The sequence below is a fragment of the Apodemus sylvaticus genome, chromosome 4 (genome assembly GCF_947179515.1).
Source record: "Apodemus sylvaticus chromosome 4, mApoSyl1.1, whole genome shotgun sequence".
Lineage (NCBI taxonomy): Eukaryota > Metazoa > Chordata > Mammalia > Rodentia > Muridae > Apodemus > Apodemus sylvaticus.
Window position 1 is genome coordinate 101,209,800 of NC_067475.1, and position 22,939 is coordinate 101,232,738.

Below are 22,939 nucleotides of genomic sequence, written 5' to 3' on the forward strand. Positions count from 1 at the left end.
GCAGAGTGAGAGACTTTGAATCATGTATCTCTGAATGGGATGCCTTTATCAAACTCCTCCCTTCCAGATTCAAGAATCTATGTCCAAGAGGAGGTGGAAAGATTTTAAGAGCCAGAGGTGGAAAATGACGCCAAAGAAACAGCATCTTCCAGATACAACAGGATGGATGCACATATGGACTCATAGAAATGGTGACAACATGCACGAGATCTATACAGATTCAAACCAGTTAAATCCCAGTACTGAGAAAGAGACACAGACACAGAGTCATACCCCCAACCATAAGCTATTTGTTACTGAAACCTGCTAGGAAAGGAAAAACCAGTATTCTTCGATGTCATAGGGTGTATCAAACACACTCCAGAACACACCCCACGGCCAGAGTAAAACATAAACATAAAATAGATCCTGGACAACATAAAATAGACCTGATATTTGTCATATAGGCTTTTTGTTTCAATTTATTATGGTTTGACATTTTTTGTCTTATTGGTTTCATTTTATTCATTTTTTGAGAGAAATAGAATATGCAATTGAGTAGTTAGGAATGGTGGAAGATCTGAGGCAAGTTGTGGGAGGGGAAGGAATATGATCAAAATATATTATATGAAAAATATTAAATTAACAAATTAATTGGAAAATCATACATTTAAATGTTCAAACAATCAGTGATGGCTTATGAAAAGAAGGGAGCCAGTTTTCTCTAGGGTGTGGCCCCTTGGTAATCATAGCATCCTAGGGTAAAGAGCCATATGGGCAGCAGAGATTAGTCTTGATGGGTTTAAAAGGAGAACACAAATGCGACTGTGTATAAAAGGAGGATGGAACAGGGAAGAGTTGAGGGAGAGGCTAAATATGATTAAAATGCACTGTAAGAAATTCGTAAGTAAAAAATAAAACCAAGGGAAAAAAAAGACAATGGTTGACTACATACACGGGCTTACTCATTTGTACATTGTGGTAAATCATGTGGGCTGGATTTCTTTCCAAGTGCTTATGTATGCATGCAACCCAGCAAATAGAGAACTACAATTACCATAGACACATAGATTACATCTGAGTTTTGGAATCAAATTATTATATAGTATGAAAAGTACAAGGCATCAAAAATCTAGACACGCTAAAAATTACTCTCAGGTTATTCTGATGTAGGCTATTTTTGGAAACATTGGTCAGTTTCAGAGTGTGTTGCTATGAAGTCAAGTTCCAGATCCAATTACGTAGTCTACATAATTGTGAAATAGAAAAACAAACAGACAAGCAAGCACACATGAAATATAATAATAATGAGCTGGGAATATAATGTTGCAATGTGAATTTTCAAGTTCTAGCTTTATTACTTACTACCTGCAGAATCTTGAGTAAGTACTTAACTTGTCTAACTGACTTATAAAACAAGAATACTTCATAATTCACAGGGCTATTGCTAGGGCATAATTATATAACTGGGCTTGGTATTAATTTTAGAAAAGGAAATTGGAATAAACAACAAAAACCAAAACAGTTCTTTTCTCTTTCCCTGCTCCCGCCTGCTATATATGTTCACTCCAGGATTGTTCATATTGACAGATTTGATAAATGTAAGCAATTTCTTCAAGGCATTCCCCAATTCTCTTGCCTACAAGTAATCTCTCCCTTTTCACAAGCAGTCTACCTGCATTTTGTTACCAGAGCTTCTTTCTACATTGCTTCACACTTTATGCACATGGCGTATCTTTCTAATTGTCACAAACATCACACACACACACACACACACACACACACACACGCACGCACACACACACACGCACACACACACACACATACGTACGTGTGTGTGTGCGTGTGTGTGTGCGCGTGTGTCTGTGTGTGTGTGTTTAAAGAATAAGGAGCTTGTCTAATTTATCTTCATAGTACTAGCATTTAACATGGTGTCAGGAACAGAAGGGAGGTTTTGCTAACAGAAGGATTTCAGTGAGAAAACAAGGCAGGGTCCATGCTTCCATACTGACCTCTCTTTTGAACAACCATTAACTAAAAGATGTCACTGCAACTCAATCAACATTAAAGGTCAGACAGGAGACATCAGACTGTGATTTATCAATTAGTGATTAGGTCGACTAATAGGTATTTGAAGCCTGCATAGGACAGAACTTTTAAAGAGTACTCCATGGGTATTTTCTTAGTTTGAAACAGTGGGATGGCTCTGGGAAGAGCGACGTGCAGAGTGCAGACTGTCTAAAAGCTCAGAGGAATGAAGAGCAGGGTGCTGCTACAGAGTTTGGTATTTACCATAAAACATTATTTTCTTATATCCTTATAAATAAACATTTCTGACTAAGTTTCTTTTAAGTATTCTATGAATACTTTATATGATACAGACTTCCTATTTACTGAGAAGGTTTTTCACATTGAAAACCGAATGTCTCTCAAATATTTATTGTTTCAGAGGAAAACATCTTTAAATAAAAACATGAGTTCTTTATCTTGAAAATGATGTGCTTATGTCAATTTATCAGAGAACACAACTGTTTGAAAAGACATGTTTGGATGGCGTATCCACCAATTTAAAATACGGTCATAGTAGATTCTGTTAGATGTGAGGGGAAATCACACAACACTTCAGAGCCCAAATACCAGAGAGCAAAGCACAAGAGAGGCTTTCCGTGGAACGTGTGGCCTCCGCCTAGACACATGGGCTTCCACGTCACAGGGAGAGACTTGGTCAGAAGCAGAACTAGTTAGAAAATGATCTTAATGATTTGGGAGCGCACAACATTTGTTAAATATTTTTGGTAGATATTTAGTATCATATAAAAAGATTAAGAACAAAAAGCAACTTGAGAATTTTTATCTTCTATTTTTTGATTTTTTTCTATTTCATTTCTAAATGTTTATTTTTCTAGAAACAATACTTACTTTTTTGTTTTTTTCCTTTGTTTATTTTCTATATTCTTTGTTTGATTTAACAAATACATTTTGTTGTTCCTCAAAGGCCTAAAATTAGACCTTTGTTGTTGTTTTTTTTTTAATCAAATCTATGGCAAATATTCAGTTATTGATATACTTTCTACCATTTTAATGTTTAACGTTTCTCATGATCATGTCTATCTTTTTATCTATATTTCTACTTGTAATGAGCAATTTAAAAATATTGTTTTAAAAAATCATTCAAGATATTTAAAATAATTCTGGAGTCAAGTATGGAATATTTCATTGAGAATTTGTATCTTCATAAAATATAAGAATATACTATGCCAGAAAACTGCCTAAAGAGATTATCATGTGTGCATATTTAACACTAATGTGCACAGCTTAATCACAGTTTCCTTACATGGCAGTTTATTTTGCTTTTTACAATCCAGCAAATTGACACAATAATTGTGAAATTCACTCTATGTCTTAAAAAAAAAACCTATATTCCAATGGTTTGCTATTTTCATTTAAAAATGGTGGTGAAATTCCCTTAACAACCAACACCACCTTTCTTGTCTGTACTCACTCATTCTCTCTGCCCACGTGGGCCTTACTTTTAAACTCATTGAAAATGATGTTTTCCAAGCATGTGGCACATGACTTGTTCATATAAATGGAGCAAATTAAACTGTCTCCACAGATATCCTATCACATTTGTAGTCCTGATTTCTCTCTTTAGCACGTGGCCGAGACACCGTATTATCTGCTGCAGAGGTTGACCTCAGGATATTAGATTCTGCCACACGGCTCTTGTACTAAACCGAGGGGAAACACTTAATCACCCCTGCCTTTTCAGGAAAAAATCAACTTTAAATTTGCCATGATGAAAAATCAATAAACCAGTAATTGCTTGGCTTATCATTGCATGGAAGAACAAATTGGCGAGCGAAGCTGAGCGTCCACACAGATTTCAGTGAGACACATGGAGTTTCAGGATCACTAAGCTAGAAAAGGAAAAGGTCTCAGAGTGATAATTAAATCTACTCATGCTGATTTTCTGCCAAATTTATTTCCCAAGAGTATATAAAAATGTCTCACCGCTTACTAGCTAGGCATAACTAATCAAATCAACATTACACCAATGTATATACAAGAACAAAAATGCAAATTCAAGACTATAGATACTAGATTAATGCTGATAAAATGTTAATAAAATTAATTTAAACTTTTTTCTTTTAAAAATTGTTTTGTTCTATAAATTTCCATTAATATTTTAACAACTAACATAGCATTTTAATTACACTATATCCTTCTCATCACTTTAAGGTGAAAGTTTTGCTTAAGCTATAAAATTTTATTTATTTAATAAAACTCAAGCTAGCATATATTAAGTATTTTTCTTCCTAGGACAATTCTCTGTAGCTTATTTAATCTGGGTTCATTCTTTCTCAATGCAAATATATGTTATATATAAATTTCACCACATTCAATGTAAGCTACCATATCTGTTGTCTAAATTAAACTTCACACACAAAAACAGATTCATTGTCCAAAATAAAATGAGGACTATACATCATCCTTCCGACAAGACAAATATGCACCAGGAAAAAAAATATTCCTGGAGATATTTGTTGTTTAAAAATGACTCATCCTAATAGACCTAATTCCATGCAGCAGATCCGCATTACTCTAATGGAAGTGCAACACAATTATACTCAAACACTTGCAGGAGGAGGAGGAGGAGGAGGAGGAGGAGGAGGAGGAGGAGGAGGAGGAGGAGGAGGAGGAGGAGCTTCGCCTTTTCTTTTGTTAAAAAATGATTTTATGTGTGTCCTTCAACTGGCTACTGGGACTATGATAATTAAAACATTTAAAACAGCACAAGCCCCTCAGCCTCTAATCTGAAGCTCAAGTCAGCTGTCTGTAGATTCTAATTTGTCCTCCATTTGTATTCATGACAAGAAAATACTGAATATTTAACAGCAAGCCAGCAGGAGGAGGTATTGTGGGCTTCGAGGTTAAATAATTTGATTTCTGTGCAGATTACATGTAACATCCAACAACTAATCTCACACCTGATTTGGCAATACAATTACAGTAACAATGATGCAGGTGCACCATCACTACAAAGTAAAGAAATAAGAACTTTTTCTCATGGGCTAGGAAGCAATAACTTTAAAGTATTATACTGCTTCCTACACTTCTAAGGCTACCTTTCAATATGAGAGCAAAAATACCTTACAACGCATGTCAGTAGCTGCCCTGCTGCTTTGATGGTACTGGGAGATCCTTCTATCTCAGCGCACTAAAGAGCAGTGAGATTTACAAACAAAACACAGGTCTGTCAAGGGGCCTGCATGATGTCTTCTGGTCCAGTTTCCTGCCTTCGGGCAGGAATACATTGAAACAGAAGCTTTGTTTTGATCCAAGATAAACTTCCATCTGTTGAAAAGTCCAAAGGCTCTTTTAAGAGAATGGACTGCTCCTTAAAAGCAAGAAAATGATAATAAGGCAGAAAACCAGAGCAGAATACCCCAACTTCCTTATAATCATGAAATTGATTACAACTGTTTCAACACACACACATCTTCATGGAATTGAACAATGTACTTGAATTAAGATTTAGTTTTTAAAGTGCAATCAGTTTATTATACATAATCATGTCAAACTGTAGAAATAAAAATGTTTTACAATTTCATCATTTTCCATATTTTAAATTTATTTTCTGAAGAAGACCATAAACAATTACATTAACCTGTTTCTTTTCCCCTTTCCCTCCCTACTCCTTTCCTTTCCTTTCTGTTTTTCTTTCTCTGTTTCTCTCTCTTTCTCTCTCTGTTTCTCTGTTTCTCTCTCTCTCCCCTCTCCTCTCCTCTCTCCCCTCCCCTCCCCTCTCCTGTCCTCTCTTCTCCTCTCCTCTCTTCTCTGCTGATTGGTAGTTTTGTTGTTTGTAATTACTGAATAAATCTGAGGGCAAGAATAATAATGAGGACTTTGAGGCAGTAAGTGGGTACTACAATACTCAAGGTTCTTCCTGGGCCTTCTTTCTATACTGATGCTATCCAATACCATATTAAAAAAAAAAAAAGACCTCTACTGGATGCTGAGGTACACTAGCTGGATGCTGAGGTACACTAGCTGGATGCTGAGGTATACTAGCTGGATGCTGAGGTACACTAGCTGGATGCTGAGGTACACTAGCTGGATGCTGAGGTACACTAGCTGGATGCTGAGGTACACTAGCTGGATGCTGAGGTACACTAGCTGGATGCTGAGGTACACTACAACGGCTACCTCAGCAGGCGGCAGTGGAGGGGCTGCCTGAGTCCAGAGGTTCCCTATTCTGGGCCATGTGGGAAAGCCTTGTTCCCTCCACCTCACTTCTTTTGCTCAAAGAAGCAAAAGACATTTTCACCTTCTGAATTTTTAGAATCAGAATCTTTCACTTTTAAATTATTGAAGAGATGATTCTATATTTGGCAAAGCAAAATGAACATTTAAAGCACAGTCTCTGCTCTCTCACCGTTTATCCTCTATAAAAACACATTATTACTTAGTGGTAAATTACAAAGTTTCTGTAAGGCAAAGGACACCATCAAGAGGACAAATCGGCAACCAACAAATTGGGAAAAGATCTTCACCAATCCTACATCAGATAGAGGGCTAATATCCAATATATATAAAGAACTCAAGAAGTTAGACTCCAGAAAACCAAACAACCCTATTAAAAATGGGGTACAGGGTTAAACAAAGAATTCACACCTGAAGAACTTCGGATGGCGGAGAAGCATCTTAAAAAATGTTCAACTTCATTAGTCATTAGGGAAATGCAAATCAAAACAACCCTAAGATTTCATCTTATACCAGTCAGAATGGCTAAGATTAAAAATTCAGGAGACAGCAGGTGTTGGAGAGGGTGTGGAGAAAGAGGAACACTCCTCCACTGCTGGTGGGGTTGCAAATTGGTACAACCACTCTGGAAATCAGTCTGGCGGTTCCTCCGAAAACTGGGCACCTTACTTCCAGAAGATCCTGCTATACCACTCCTGGGCATATACCCAGAAGACTCCCCACCATGTAATAAGGATACATGTTCTACTATGTTCATAGCAGCCCTATTTATAATTGCCAGATGCTGGAAAGAACTCAGGTATCCCTCAACAGAAGAGTGGATGCAAAAAATGTGGTATATATACACAATGGAGTACTATTCAGCCATTAGAAACAATGAATTCATGAAATTCTTAGGCAAATGGATGGAGCTAGAGAATATCATACTAAGTGAGGTAACCCAGACTCAAAAGGTGAATCATGGTATGCACTCACTAATAAGTGGATATTAACCTAGAAAACTGGAATACCCAAAACATAATCCACACATCAAATGAGGTACAAGAAGAAAGGAGGAGTGGCCCCTGGTTCTGGAAAGACTCAGTGAAACAGTATTCAGCAAAACCAGAACGGGGAAGTGGGAAGGGGTGGGTGGGAGGACAGGGGAAGAGAAGGGGGCTTACGGGACTTTCGGGGAGTGGGGGGCTAGAAAAGGGGAAATCATTTGAAATGTAAATAAATTATATCGAATACAAAAAATCTGGAGTGTAAAAAAAAAAAAATGTCGAGGGGTTGATTAATCCTAAGAGGGGAAGACGCAGAGCAGCAGGACATTGTCTACACCACCGAGAAGCTTTCAATACATGGTCTGCATACAAGCTTACATTGAGAACATTCCCAGTTTTAAAGTCACCTTCTTGATTCCCATCTTTCTTCAATTGGGAACGAGACAGCTTTGTGGATCCTCTTTGTTTTCTTGGGGACTGGCAACTTCAGTGTATCTAATATGCTTCAATGTTACTGACCAAACTAGTTCCAATCTCACAGGTCTTTTCTACACATGTGATAGGTTTTGTTCTTTTGTGTGTGTGTGTTTTTTTTTTTTTTTTGTGTGTGTAAATGCTCAGTTGAGGCTCTGTTCCTTATGTGTGAGAGAAGAGTAGAACGTCATTAAGGGCCAATAGATAAGTTTTGTAAAAAAAGAAAAGTATTATTTCATTTTCTCATAAGCTTATAAAGTAGCAGGTTTCTTTACAGTGTTTTCTTAAATATTTACAGGTTTATGTTTCATTTACCTTTGCGAAGCCCCCTCCAGCCTTTAGCATCTCTTTGCTCCCATACTTGCTTACATGCTTCTAGTCTCAGCATTTTATATCCCTTCCATTTTATATCACGTGTTCTATGTTTTATTTTAGTGTTTGTGCGCACATGACAGTGTCCATATGTAAAGGTCAAATTGCTTCTTTCCTTCCACCTTCATGTGGTCCTGGAGGCTGACCTCTGGTCACTTGGCTTTCAGAGCACGTGCCTTAACACATTGAGTTATTCACTAGACTCTAGTAAGCAGGCCGGCCATGATTCATCTTTCCGTGTGTAGCTCTGTACACAGAGTAGTGCACAGAGGATGAGCACATAGAGAGCAGGGTCACCCTTCTAGCTGTGTGGGAATTAGAGAGGGGTAGGAACGAATGAATGACTTTGCACTTGATATGACTTAAATGTTAAACAATGAACAGTCTAGGTTAATGAAAGAAATTGGATGAACCTTTTCTGAAGACACGGTGCAGTTAAATATTAGCAATACTACTTCACAGCTGCCTAGAAACCAGCTCACAAGAATAAGAATCAAGTCCATCTTCCTCAAATAGCAAGGTGGCTCTCAGCATCACAGGCCACTTCTAAAAGCTTGGCACTGGCCTTCCTTCTAAACTGTTTGAATATTGTAAACCTCTTGCTGAACATGAACAAAAGGATTTCAAGGACTCTCTTTCCCCAAAGGATTTGCCAGGATTCTACATAAATACCTGTAAGAGCATGCTCTGGAGTATAAACATGAAAACTCTGGATAGTCATTTCACGAAAATGTTTAAAGGCACACTGATAAAACTTTAAAAATCACTCACAAAATTTAAAAACAATATCATACACAAGTTTACATAAAATATAGAATACAATATGGTTTTATTACTTCAAAGTCATGGCCGGATGTCAGGTAGTATCTGCTTTACTTATACTACACAAACTGTAATATAAAAACTAGAAAAATAGTGGGGAGAGAGCACGATAACTCAGTGGAGAAAGGTGCTTCAACCTGATCATCTAGATGTGGTCAGTGGAGCCCACACGGCAGGGGCGGCCCAGCTCCTGTGTGCTGTCTCTAACAGCCACCCCCACTCTAAGTAAATATATGAATAAAGTAATAAAGAAGCTAGAAAGAAGGAATTTTCTTATTCTTTCACCAACCATTTCAAAAACATTTTCTCCATTAGATTTTCAATATATAAAAGAAAAGTCTGTAGAATATTTGTTACTTTACCTATATATACTAACTATGTTAGACCGCTTACGTGGCCTACAGGAAGCTTTGGGTTCCACTCCAAGCACGGCGTGAAATTGGGCACGATGCTCCATGCCTGTAATTTTAGTACTTGAGAGGTAGAGGCAGGAGAATTGCATGCTCAATGTCACGTTCAGCTACATACGAAGTTTTAGATCAGACTGGGCTACGTGACTGCCTGTCTCTAATAGCAAACTATAATACCTGTCTAGAAGAAACACTTGTTGAGCTTCTGAACTTTAGAATTCCATAAATTTTTAAAATGCCCAGAATAATTTAGACCAATTGATGATATGTTTCTTCCAAAATGACTGACTCTAAAACTTCTAAATTAGTACATATTTCTTCACACTGTATCTAGGATTTTACTGCATTCAGATAGACAAACAGAAAACAGAGACTTTTAACTTTTATAGGAAAAAGAAATCACTTCCTACGTGTACAATCTTTTCTCCCATGTAATTTCATACATTATGGAAAACATGCCAGATCTAAGGATGAGCAACCAGACAAGTAATCACACTTGACGGCACTGTGAAGCTGCTAGACGGCCGCCCCACTCTTGCTAAACACAAAGCCGTGCTCTATTGTAGAGTGACGGCGGCCTGAAGATAAGATCTCCAGGAGGGACAATCGCAATGTCTATGGTAGTTCTTGATGGCTACTGGCTCAAGATCTGTTAGCGAGAACGCCAATAATTAAGGTATCATGATCCATCAAACTGGCCACTTAATAGCTATAGGCAATATTACAAACTTGACTGTTTTAATCATAAGTAAAGCACTTAAAAGGTTTGTTAGTTCACTGCACAGGCAATGTTAGCAGGCAATAGTATCATAAATATTAGGAAGAGCAATCTGAAGCAGGCACTGTGCCATTACTGAGATTATAAAGAAGTATAAAATATACATCATCTTCACTCAATGTGCTACAACTTGGCTGAGAGTAAAATGAGTATTTTAAATAATAATGAACAAACTAATAATAAATAATACATTTATTCAAACACATAGGCAATATCTTCAAACATCACTCATAGAAATAATGAATATATTTCCTTAAGAAGTGGATTTTCATAGTCTACTGCTTATTTACAATGTTGGTTTTCACAGCCACACACTCCATGTTTGGAGGCTGGGCTCTCTTTGTCACGGAGTGGGGCTGGGGCAGACAGAGAGAGTGTGAGGGTGGTTGAAATGGGTATGACTGAGAGACATTACATACCCATAGGAAAGTGGCAAAGAATAAGTGAAACATATTCCAAAAAGATTTTTTTGGTTAAATTTAAGTTTTTATATAGTTAGGAAAACAAGTAGAAACTAGGTATTTTGGTAAACTACAGAAGAAAATGATTCTGTTTATAATATTAAATGGTGTTTTTGTTTTTGAGATCAATTTTAAGATGAATTGATAAGAACTAGGACAATTATCCCATGTATTTTTATTTTACTTATTTTAAATTATTATTTAATTTAAAATTATTATTTTGCTATTTTTATTACTATTTTTAAACTATAATATTTTAAATTATTATTTATTATTCCTAGGAAAAATTTTTTATAACATATCCTGATTTTGGTTAACCCCCCCCCCCCCACACACACACACTTTACGCCTCTGAGTTCCTTTCTCCCATCTGAATCCATTCCTTTTCTATCTTATTAGAAAACAAATAAGCTTCCAAGGGATCATAATAAAATAAAATAATAAAATAAAATAAAAGATAAAAGAAAAACCAACACATTGGAATTGGACAAAATAAGCACAAAAGAAAAAGAGTCCAAGACAAGGCACAAGAAAGATACCCACTCCTTCTCACACCTAGGTATACCATGAACACACTGAACTTGAGGCTCTGATACACAGCAGAGGGCCTGCTGCAGAGCCTGTGCATGCTGCTTCAGTCTGTGGGTTCAGAGGAGCTAAGCTCAAGCTATTTAGAAGGCCTTGTTTTCTTGGTGTCCTCCATCCCTATGACTCTTACACTTTCTGCCTACTTTTTCACAGGGTGCTCTGATCCCTGAGGGGAAGGATTTGGCGGAGACTTCCTTTGTAGAGCCTAGTGTTTCAAAGCCTCTCATTCTTTACAGTGTATTTAGCAGTGCATTTGTTCCCATCAGCTGCAAGAGGTTGTTTCTCTGATGATAGCTGAGCAAGGTACTGATGCATTAATGTAGCAGAATACCATTAGGTGTCATTTTATTGTCAGTCTTTTAATGGAGTAGTATATTTGGTTTACCCTCTCTCCCTCGGCTATCTAGTTTCAGGTTCTTAGTCAACCAAACAGTGTCAATCAAGATTGGCTTCCATCTTGTGGAGTGATCCTTAAGCCAAATCAGGTGTTGGTTGGTTACTCTCACATGTTTTGAGCTATCACTAAATTAGCATATCTTGCAGGTTGGACACCATGGTAGATCAGTGTCTGTGGCTGTGTTCGTAGCATGCACAGTACCTTCCTGTACCAAACTAGAACATAGTGAAGGCATTATGTCGGCACTAGCTGTACTTCTTACAACGTGTTTAACAAGTTGTGTAGATGTTGTCTTCAGCAATGGGGCCTTGTCCTCAGTTTGTGGAGAGCAACCTAAATACTTCTGGCAACAGCCTGGATTGTTCAAGGATTCCCCTGAGACCCTTTTGGCAAACAACCCAAGTAGATATCACCCAATCTCCAGACTGAAAGCTTCATTTAATACCAAGAGATGGCCAGTTGAGGTTTCATCTTTTCAATTACTTGGCAATTCCAGCTAAATAGCCTTTGGGAAGTTTCTATTGTATTGTTTTCATATGACTTCTCAAATGACCCTTAATTTCAGCTATCTTTCCCTTGTCCCCTCTTTTATCCCCCTTCCCACTTAATCCTTCCATTCCAGTCCTCCTATTTCCCCTTCTTAAGCTATCAGAATCGCCCTCCCAGGTCCCTTCCTCTGTAACTCACTTCTGTAGTTCTATGAAGTGTAGTTTGGTTGTTACCGAGCACCTTAAATGGCATATGCATATATCACCACAAAAACCAAGGTCAATAGATACAAATAAAAGTAAAAATACTAATTTTTAAAACTAAAAAAGTAAAAATAAAAGTTGTAAGTTATTTAATAATTATCAACCTTTGGGCACTTTTCTTCTTATCTTGAGAAAAGCTTATCCAAATGAATTTTGAGAAAAATTACCCCCTGGTTAGCCTAGTGCTTAGATTTACAGTGTTAAAACAAAATTTTAATTTTATAGAGAGCTAGATTTTTTGTATTAGATATTTCATTTGAATGTGAAGAAATAACACAATATAGACTATGCTCTTCTTACACTAAACTGTCTGGGGCGGTATAAAGGCAAGTAAGTAAAAGTTTAGAGAACTGAATAGAATACAACTAATATTGTAATTTCTCTTACCTGAGAAGATAAAAGTCTGTATTCAGTGATGGAAATTTTCCTTTTATGTTTTGTCTAAAAAGTGGTTTGTTTTTACAGAACTCTGTTTTAATTAGATTACCAATGAAGTAAGTACCTAAAGAAGCAGTTTATCCTATTGTTTAACTTGATGAAACCTATCTTTCTCTGCAGGCACGACCTTGAATATTAATCACTGTTTCCTTTGGGTTTATTAGTTTACTAGTTACAAGTTTAATAGCTCTCCTTTAACCTTATATCTGGCATCTTTTTATTTATATCATCATCATCATTATTATTATTATTATTATTAGTAGTAGTAGTAGTAGTAGCAGCAGCAGCAAAAGTAGTAGTATTTTATTTATTCACTTTGCATCATGCTTACTGGCCCCTCTTGGTCACCCCCTCCCACAATCTTTCTCCTATATCCCAGTTCCTTTCTCCTGGGGGTGGGGGCGGTGGGGGCTAGGTAGTATCCCCTACCCTGGCACTTCAAGTCTCTACTGAGGCCAAACAAGGTAGCCCAGAGAGGGGAAATTTTAAGCAAACGTTCTAAGTTGAGTGGCACAGGAATCATGAACTGAGCTACTCTGAGCCAACTTTAAAAATAAACTAAGTCATTCTGCAGAAAATAATTTTTCCTCACAAGTTATGATTTTGATCTTAATTAAGTGAATTTGTTTTTGTTCCCATGCTAGTATTTAATTGCTGCTGTAAAAACAAAGAAAACTTAGGTAAATAAATGAATTTTATCCTGACATTGGAATTTAAAATAAAAAAAGAAGTCTTAGAGTTTCAGTAAAGTCAATCAGATTTTAAAAAGCACAAGAGAAATGTGTCCTATTATCTTGGAAATTACAGGTCCCTTTGTCATTTCCACATAATACAGCCCACATTCTCTCTTCACTCATGCCCAGCCCTCCATGTATTCTATGCTAAGATTGCAAAATGCGCTAGAATTAAATAAAAAGCAGGGCAGTAACTGATCAGATAAGAACTTCATAGTACATTATTGTAACTTTATATTTAGGCGGTAGATGAATAAAAATCAAGCCTTCTATACCAGATAAGAAAACTGGTTTTATAGTGATTACCTAAGGTTACACAGGATAAAGAGGTACTAACCTCCATTTAATTGTTCTAAGCTTTATTTCTTTTTATGACTATGTTTTTGGTCTCTTCCTGTTGTACAATGTCTGTATTGTATTGTACAATGCTCTTATGCCTGGGCATTGATTTTTTTCTTTCAGGATCTATTAACATACCACATAGGTAAACACAAACACACTTAAATTTTAAGAATTATTTTAGTGTGTGTGTTTGTGTGGGCATGAGTGTCCTACAGAGAATATACGGAGGTCCAAGGATAATCTTGAGTTGAGTCTCTTCTACTTTCACATTAATTCACAGCGAGGCTGACAGGCTGATGCAGCAAATGCCCTTGCCCACTGACCATCTTGCCTATCTAGGAGATTTGTTTTTAAATGATAAAAGTTACTAAAAGGTCAATTAAAGAAATATATATATATATATACATATATATATATATATATGTATATATATATATATATATCTCACACATTATTCTTTTGTGCTGTAATTCTGAGTAACAGTAATAGCTTATAGCATTATTAGTTATGAAATGCTTTTTAATCATAACATGTACATTTTATAACATCTCTAGGCAAATTTATTATCTTTCTGACTACAGAGACACAGTGACATTAAGTTATTTATTCAAATGTAGAGCCGAGATATGGCAAAGCAGATTCTAAATCTCATTCTGTCAGCTAGGGGATGCTACGGATGTTTCCATGACAGCACAATTGACTCCCTAGACTGTACTGACATTCCTAAGATTATATATTGATAGATATTTGAGAGGTATTTCTGATTCCTAATTTTTAATCTATAGTGGAGATAACTAATTGAATATGAAGGCTGTGGCTCTGATTGGTCTTGAAATTTGTGTTTTTGGAAAACAGAAAATATTAAATTGGTAAGGAAATCCATAGTGGGTGGTCACCAGAGACCTAGCAATGGTCACAAAGATATCAATATATCTGTTTTTCATGAATAAATACATCTTGCTAAAAAGAACTAGAACATGATCTAAACTGGCTTGCAACTCCACAAAGAGTATAGCTAAATGTGTGATACAAAAATGTATCAAGGGAGCTAGAGAGATGGCTCAGTGGTTAAGGGCACTGGCAGCTTTTCCAGAGGTCCTGAGCTTAATTCCCAGCAACCACATGGTGGCTCACAAGCATCTGATACTCTTCTGGCATGTAGGTGTATATATAGTTAGAGTACTCATAAACATAAAAAATAAATCTTTAAACAATTAACATATCAAATGATTCCCAAGAAGAAGGAAGGAGAGGGCCCTGGTCCTGGAAAGGCTTGATGCAGCAATGTAGGGGAGTACCAGGACAGAGAAGTGGGAGGGGGTTGATTGGAAAACGGGTGGAGGGAAGAGGGCTTATGGGACTTATGGGGAGGGGGTACTGGGAAAGGGGAAATCATTTGGAATGTAAACAAAGAATGTAGAAAAAGAGCCAGAAAAAAAGGCATATGAAGGAAAATCATTAGTATTAAGCTGTTTTGAAGATAAGAGAACTATGTAACTGAGGTCAAAGTTTGTAATATACTTGAAATAAAGAATTTATATTTATGAAAGCCAACACTATGTAAAATGACCATATCCTCAAAAGCACTTCAGCATTATTAAAAAGAGCAATAAAGCTTTGTTAAAAAATTAAAACTTAGTGAGCACATACTGACTTTAGCTAAGGCTGTGCTGTATAACAGACAGGATGATACCTAAGAGAAAGGTGAACAAGATGTAGCAGCCACATTCTGCTGACAAGGAATCAAAGTGATGATAAAAGACAAATCTCTCACTGCTGGGAGAGATAAGACAGAGGCCTGAAAACGTCTACAGTGACATTTGACTAACGAAAGACTCAAGAAAATCAGACCATAAAGCAACATATTCAGGTTAAGTAGATTTTTTTGGTTAAGAATATAACATTCTAACATTACAGCTAATGTATTAAAAAGAGCATTATTTACATTTTAAAAATACTGGGTTATAAAAGATACAGCAACGCCAACCTGTCATACAGAAAACATTTCTTTCCTCCAGAGATACTTAATCCCTGCAGTGAAACTAGTCAGTTAAAGTAAGGGAGCTCCCTTGAGTACTTGAATCTCAGAATGTTCTGCATATCATAACAGGCAGTCAAATCAGAACTGAGGCTATAGAAGGCCATCATTCTATTTTTGTCTAACCTTACATGCCAATTGAATAAACAGTGACTCCAAAAGGATAGGCAGGCATCAGTTACCATAGTTAGTTACTTACTATTTATGTAACTAGACAGGATCTCATACAGCTCTGACTCTTCTCAACTCACTATGTAGCTAAGTTTGGTCTTGCTCTTTTGATTCTTCTTCTTCTACACACAATGTGCTGGGGAGACAGGTGTGCATGGCCATGTTCAACTTCTGGGTTTCCCCTTTCAGTCACTCCAGTCTTCACCCTTCCTCTGGATTTCAGGTGATGAACCACAGTGGATGGGAAGAAGGGATTATAACAGTTCTCCTTCTGAACATGGCAAGACAAAGAACCATAAAGCAGCAGGGAGGGCAAGATCTTAGGAAGGGGATCCAAGAAATGAGATGCCTATGTATGGCCCTAATACAGTCCAAAGGGACAAAAGCAGATAAGGATAGGAAAAGAACATTATACCCAGCTAAAATCCATGCGTCTGTCTGGAGTACTTTATCTGGGAATCCCAGAAACTTAAATGAGAAAACTTAATGAGCAAATGGCTCTAAGTAAGAATAAGAACACTATATGCTGAGATGCTCAGGGGCGTGGATGTAGGATTCAGAGAGGAAGACAAAGCATGGAGGAAGGAAGAATTAAACCATGTTCTCTGTATATGTGCTGTATGCATACATGTAGGAGAATGAGTGTGTCCATGTATATGGATGCAGAAGCCAGAAAGGATGCTGGGTGACTTCCTCTCACATGTTGAGAACCAGAAGCTTGATGTTTAGTGTATATTAGCCAGCAGGAACTCCTCGGATCCATTTGTTTCTGACCCCCAAAGCTGGGGTCAGCATTCACATGGGTGCTGGAGATCTGGACTCACTTTTATTCCTCTTTCTTTTACGGCAAGTGCCCTTATCTGGTCAGGCAACTCCATATACTCTTAGTTATATTATTTTTTAACACTAAGTGTGATTTATGATTGTTTAAGCACTTATTAGCTCTTCAGCACTTATTAGCTCTAGAGAAAGTGATTAAGCATTGTGTCTTGTGCCCAATCAGTTTGTGAGGACTCACTAGAGTTAAAATACATATGATACTTAGAACATTGCTGGCACCTTCTTTCCCTTTAGTTTCTACTATTTATGATCTCACTTAACTTAAAGGATTATCAAAGAGAAAGAAAGGAAAGAGGAAATCAAGACTACTTTATTTCTTATCAATCAGCTGTGGCCAAAGACTTGATTTTTTATTTAAATACACAAGACTTCTGGTTTGACATTAGATTTTTTTTTTCTGAAGAATGACCAAAATCAAATTTTTACTTTTTATAACTGTATAAATGTGATCCAAATGTGTCTACCACTAGTTTTTCTGAAAGAAACATGCTATAAATAAGCAAAGTACAACTGCTTGCTGATATGCATACACTCCCTAGATGTCTCATTGGCTTACTGATAGACCACTCACAGTGATAGATTTTTAGTGTCAAGTGTAGCATGATGTTAAGCCACTTTAGCTCCTGCACATACATGTTGCACTTCTGGCTGATAATGGAGAAAAATTTGCAGCATTACCCTGTTAAGCTGAGTTGCATCTATCTTTTTAAATGGCATCAATATCAATGGCAGAAGTTCTCTTTGATGAGAAGATAAGAGAGCAAATCAAGAAATACAAGCCCTTGGCTATTATAAATAAGGTTGCTATGAACATAGTGGAGCCATGTGTCCTTATTGCATGCCGGGGAATCCTCTGGGTATATGCCCAGGAGTGATATAGCATGGTCTTCCGGAAGTGTCATGCCCAGTTTTCTGAGGAACAGCCAGACTGATTTCCAGAATGGTTATACCAACTTGCATTCCTACCAGCAGTGGGAGGAGTGTTCCTCTTTCTCTCCATACTCACCAACACCTGCTGTCTCCTGAGTTTTTAATCTTAGCCATTCTGACTGATGTGAGGTGAAATCTCAGGGGTCCCATTTGTCAATTCTTGACCTTAGAGCATAAGCTATTGGTGTTCTGTTCAGGAACTTTTCCCCTGTGCCCATGTCCTCAAGGGTCTTACCCAGGTTCTTTTCTATTAGTTTCAGTGTCTGATTTTATGTGGAGGTCCTTGATCCACTTGGAGTTGAGCTTAGTACAAGGAGATGAAGATGGATCAAATTCACATTCCTCTGCATGCTGACCTCCAGTTGGACCAGCACCATTTGTTGAAAAGGCTATCTTTTTGCCACTGGATGGTTTCAGCTCCTTTGTCAAAGATCAAGTGACCATAGGTGTGTGGGTTCATTTCTGGGTCTTCAATCCTATTCCATTGATCTACCTGCCTGTCACTGTACCAATACCAGGAAGTTTTTAACACTATTGCACGGTAGTACTGCTTGAGGTCCAGTATACTGATTCCCCCAGAAGTTCTTTTGCTGTTGAGAATAGTTTTAGCTATCCTGGGTTTTTTTTTTTTTTTTTTTTTTTTTTTTTTTGTTATTCCAGATGAATTTGAGAATTGCTCTAAGTCTATGAAGAACTGAGTTGGGATTTTGATGGGGATTGCATTGAATCTGTATATTGCTTTTGGCAAGATAGCTGGAAGCTGGAAAGAACACAGATGTCCCTCAATGGAGGAATGGATACAGAAAATGTGGTATATTTGCACAATGGAATACTACTCAGCAATTAAAAACAATTCATGAAATTCTTGAGGCAAATGAAAAATATCATCCTAAGTGAGGTAACTCATTCATAAAAGAACACACATGGAATGCAGTCACTGATAAGTGGATATTAGCCCAGAAGCTCTGAATACCCAAGACACAACTCACATATCACATCATTCCCAAGAAGAAGGAAGGAGAGGGCCCTGGTCCTGGAAAGGCTTGATGCAGCATTGTAGTGGTATACCAGGACAGAGAAGTGGGAGGGGTTGATTGTGGAACGGGTGGCGGGAAGAGGGCTTATGGGACTTATGGGGAGGGGGTAACCGGCAAAAGGAAAATCATTTGGAATGTAAACAAAGAATATAGAAAAAAAAAAGAAATATAAGCCCCATTTTCTAAGATTTTGCCATAACAACAAAAAAAGAGTCAGCAGCACCTTCTTCATGGTTTGGAATATGTGGTAGCAATGCATTAAGCTCAGCTGATAGCCAAGATTCCACACATCTTAAAGGAGATATATGATGCAGACCTTTTAGAAGAAGAGGTCGTTATCAGCTGGTCAGAAAAGGTCTCAAAAGAACTTGCCAAAGAGATTCGTGTCAAAGCAGAGCCATTTATTAAATGGTTGAAGGAAGCAGAGACCCCTCTGGTGGTGAGGAAGAAGCCAAAGATGAACACATTGAGGTGGTATATTCGAAGACTGACAGTGTACCAAAAGTTGAAACTGAAGTCTGACAACAAGGATGATGACATTGATATTGACTTTAGTTTTTGTTAGATGTGCCTCATACAATGTTCCTATTTTCACTGTCCACTATTTTCATGAATAATTTAGAATAAGCTGCCTGAGTTTTTTGAAAACAAATATATTTGAAGTAACTAACCAACAAACCAACCAACCAGTGTAACACAACATTTTTTTTGAATAAGCATAGAGGGAAAAGAATTCCAAAGCCACTGTATTTATGGCAAATAAGTTAACTAGAGAGAAATAAGATGCAAACGACCATTATTATGCCCATAAACACATTAAAACATAATTAGCATCCTTAAATGAATAATAAATTAAATAAAAAACAACATTTAGAAAACACAAGGAGTTGTATCTAAGCATTCTAGAAATTAAAATCATTTTCAGTAATCTATTTTAAAAGTATACTAAGAAAGCAAGGTATGTTGTCATATGCACTAATCCCAACCTTTAGAGAGCGATGGGGGCGATCTGGAGCTCAAGGGCAGCCTGAGCTACATCAGTAACTTCCTGGTCAGTCTGAGCAACATGTCAAGCTTGTCTCAAAAAGCCAGGCAATTTTTTTTTTTTTTTTTTTTTTTTTGGTTTTTTTTGGATTTGGTTTTTTTGAGACAGGGTTTCTCTGTGTAGCCCTGGCTGTCCTGGAACTCACTTTGTAGACCAGGCTGGCCTCGAACTCAGAAATCCGCTTGCCTCTGCCTCCCAGAGTGCTGGGATTACAGGCATGCGCCACCACTGCCTGGCTAAGCCAGGCAATTCTAACATGAACATTTCTGAACACACAGAGAAAAGAAGAGGCACAGTGGGTGTTCCTCAAGTCAATGTTCATTTGCGAAAATCCAGCCTAAGTTTAAAAAAAAGCACTTACTTTTAAGGCTGCAAACTTTAAAAACACATTTTGAATTATTTGTTTATTTTTAGAAAGAGATGTATCTTTATATAACTCCAGAAGAGTGAAAAAGAGTTGGTAAGCGGTTATGAATGAAGGCCTATAATGTTCTGGTGGTATCAGTAAGCGGGAGCTGAATTGAGAAATATGTAAGGACCATAGGAAATATTCAAACTGGATGGAAACAAGGCAAACCAGTAACCTTGGGAAAATGTGGTATACAGGCTGACTCTATCTTAGACACGATACTTTCAAACATAATATGTTATTGATTTAAGAACACTCAAAGGAAAGGACTGCATAATAGTCAAAGCGAAATTGCAAGGTACAGCTTTTGCTATGCTAATACAATAGCTTTGTGGAGATAACAGAGAGCGGATAAAGGAAGCCAGATAGACAATATTTATCTACATATGAACAATGCTTTCAACCCTGTGCTGCATATCAGCATGCTAAGAAATTAAGATATGAATTGTATAGATGATGTGACAGACTGAATTACTAGTGGCTTCTAGATTTGAAATAAAGGATTATTATTTTTTCAGATACAGAAGCTCATACCAATGTATCTCAAGTTTTAATTTGCAGCTAGACTAATTATGTGAAATAAAATAAGTATAGCCTATACATTAATCATCTTCAGGGAAAGGTTAATTTAATAGAATTCAATATAATCCATAAGAAAAAAATTGGAAGCAAATAATAACAAAGAATCTAAAAGGTGACTGATTTACTATACAAAATAAGTACAGTGAACCTCATAAATAAAAAAAAAAAACGTTCCTTTCATATTTTAGAATCAGTGTCATAGAGCTTAATCAGTTGAATTTTTCTTCAGCAACATAATTTTTCAGATTTTTAATGCATAGAAAATTCAGTGAACTTAAGTAGAGAAAAAGTCATATAGCAAATACTGATAACATTTTCTATTATTTAATTTCATTTTGCATGATTCTAATTCATTAGAGCAATTGCATAACAGCTAAGGTCTTGTCCTAGAGGAGGGACCCAGCAGAGATGGCATGCACTTTCAATGTGATTATTTAAAATCCAATGCAAGCTCCAAGTAAATCTAGGCTTAGACTTTAAAGAAGAAAAGAAAAGTGGATACTCACTTAATAATTTGTTGATACAATAATTCAAGATTTCTACCATGTGTGAGGCACTATGATACTAGGTCATCTACAATCCTGGAGTTTTACTTAGTATAATAGACTTGGAAAGAAGCAATTAAAATGGGTATTGTTGTAAGGCTGGAATTTCCAACAATTCTCAGACACAGAAGGAGAAAAGATATTACATATCATATACTACAAGGACCATTTAACCTAATTAATCTGTATATGTATAGAATACTGGAAATGTAATTATAATACTTAAGTACCTGTAGTCACTAAAATATCTTAAAGTATCTTTTTAAAAGTTAATTTATAACCAATTTATGATAAAGAGATTATTAGAAATAACATATTAGTTATGATTTGGAAATGCAGGATAGAAAGCATTAACTTTCTTTTTATGGGGCTAAGAATACATATTACATTTTTATATTTATACTCAAAAATAATGTTAAAATCTGCAACTACTAGCATTTATTTTTTAATATTTGTTTTATTTATTTACATCATGAATGTTGCCCCTCTTCCCAGTATCAACTCACAAAGTTCTTCCCCCATCCCCCTGCTCCTTTGCCTCTGATAGGTTTCCCCCTTGGGTGTCCCCCACCCTAGAGCATCAAATCTTTACAGGATTAGGCACTTCCTCTCCCAGTGAGGCCAGACAAGGCCGTATACATATGCTACATCTGCTACATATGTGGTAGTGGTGGGGATGGCTCAGACTGGCCCGCGTATGCTCTTTGGTTGGTGGCTACAAGCATTTCCTATTTTTTAAAAATTAATTAAAACTCTAGGATCTGAATGCATGTGATTCAACTAATACTACTACAAAAATTCTATCTGCGAGACTGTAACATGTACTAGCTGTGATAGATAGAAGCATGTATTCTACAATGTCAGTGTTAAATCAACTGGTTTTATCAATACAAAGCTAAACAGTACTTGAAATTCCTTAGACTGCTTCCCATTCAGTCTCTTATTTACTGGTAATATAGGCATCAACAAACATCGGTGGATTAGAGAAGTGCAAATGCCGAGATGTATATGTTAAAGTGCCCTATTTTCTCAGTGAGTTATAACATTAGTTGATCACAGATAAGAATATACAGTTAAGATTTCTGCAGGTCAGATATGGTATGAATAACTTATATATGCATAGAAATTTAGTTTCAATGCATTTCTTTGTGGAATTCTGTCACCAAAACCTACAGTCCTTTCTTATAGATGATCAACTGGGGACTTGCATTGATGGGAGGGGGGTGCTGTTAGCATTCTAAACTTTCAAATGTAAATGCATGCTTTTCCTGGATCTCAGTTTCTAACCAGATGAAAAACACAAGCTTTCTTGGTGTTATGGTAAAAGATATGTATGCATTAAGACAAGAATTTCAACTTTCTAATTTATACAATACTATACAAAGCCAAAATGCACTTCAACTTCTCAATACATATTTCCTCTCATGAGCTTTTGAGAAGCTGAAAGATGCACGTTATGCTGTGTGTGCAGATGTCTGTGTATGAGCTTGCTTGCCCCAGTGCTGCTCTGACAGTCAAGGCTGCCTTTCGGGAGCGCATCCT

General features: G+C 36.8%; 1 protein-coding gene across 2 annotated transcripts in view; it reads right to left on the reverse strand.

Annotated features, from left to right (window-relative positions):
• Rsrc1 (arginine and serine rich coiled-coil 1) overlaps positions 1-22,939 on the reverse strand; it is a 364,221-nt gene that overhangs the window by 39,017 nt on the left and 302,265 nt on the right. The window lies entirely within an intron of this gene.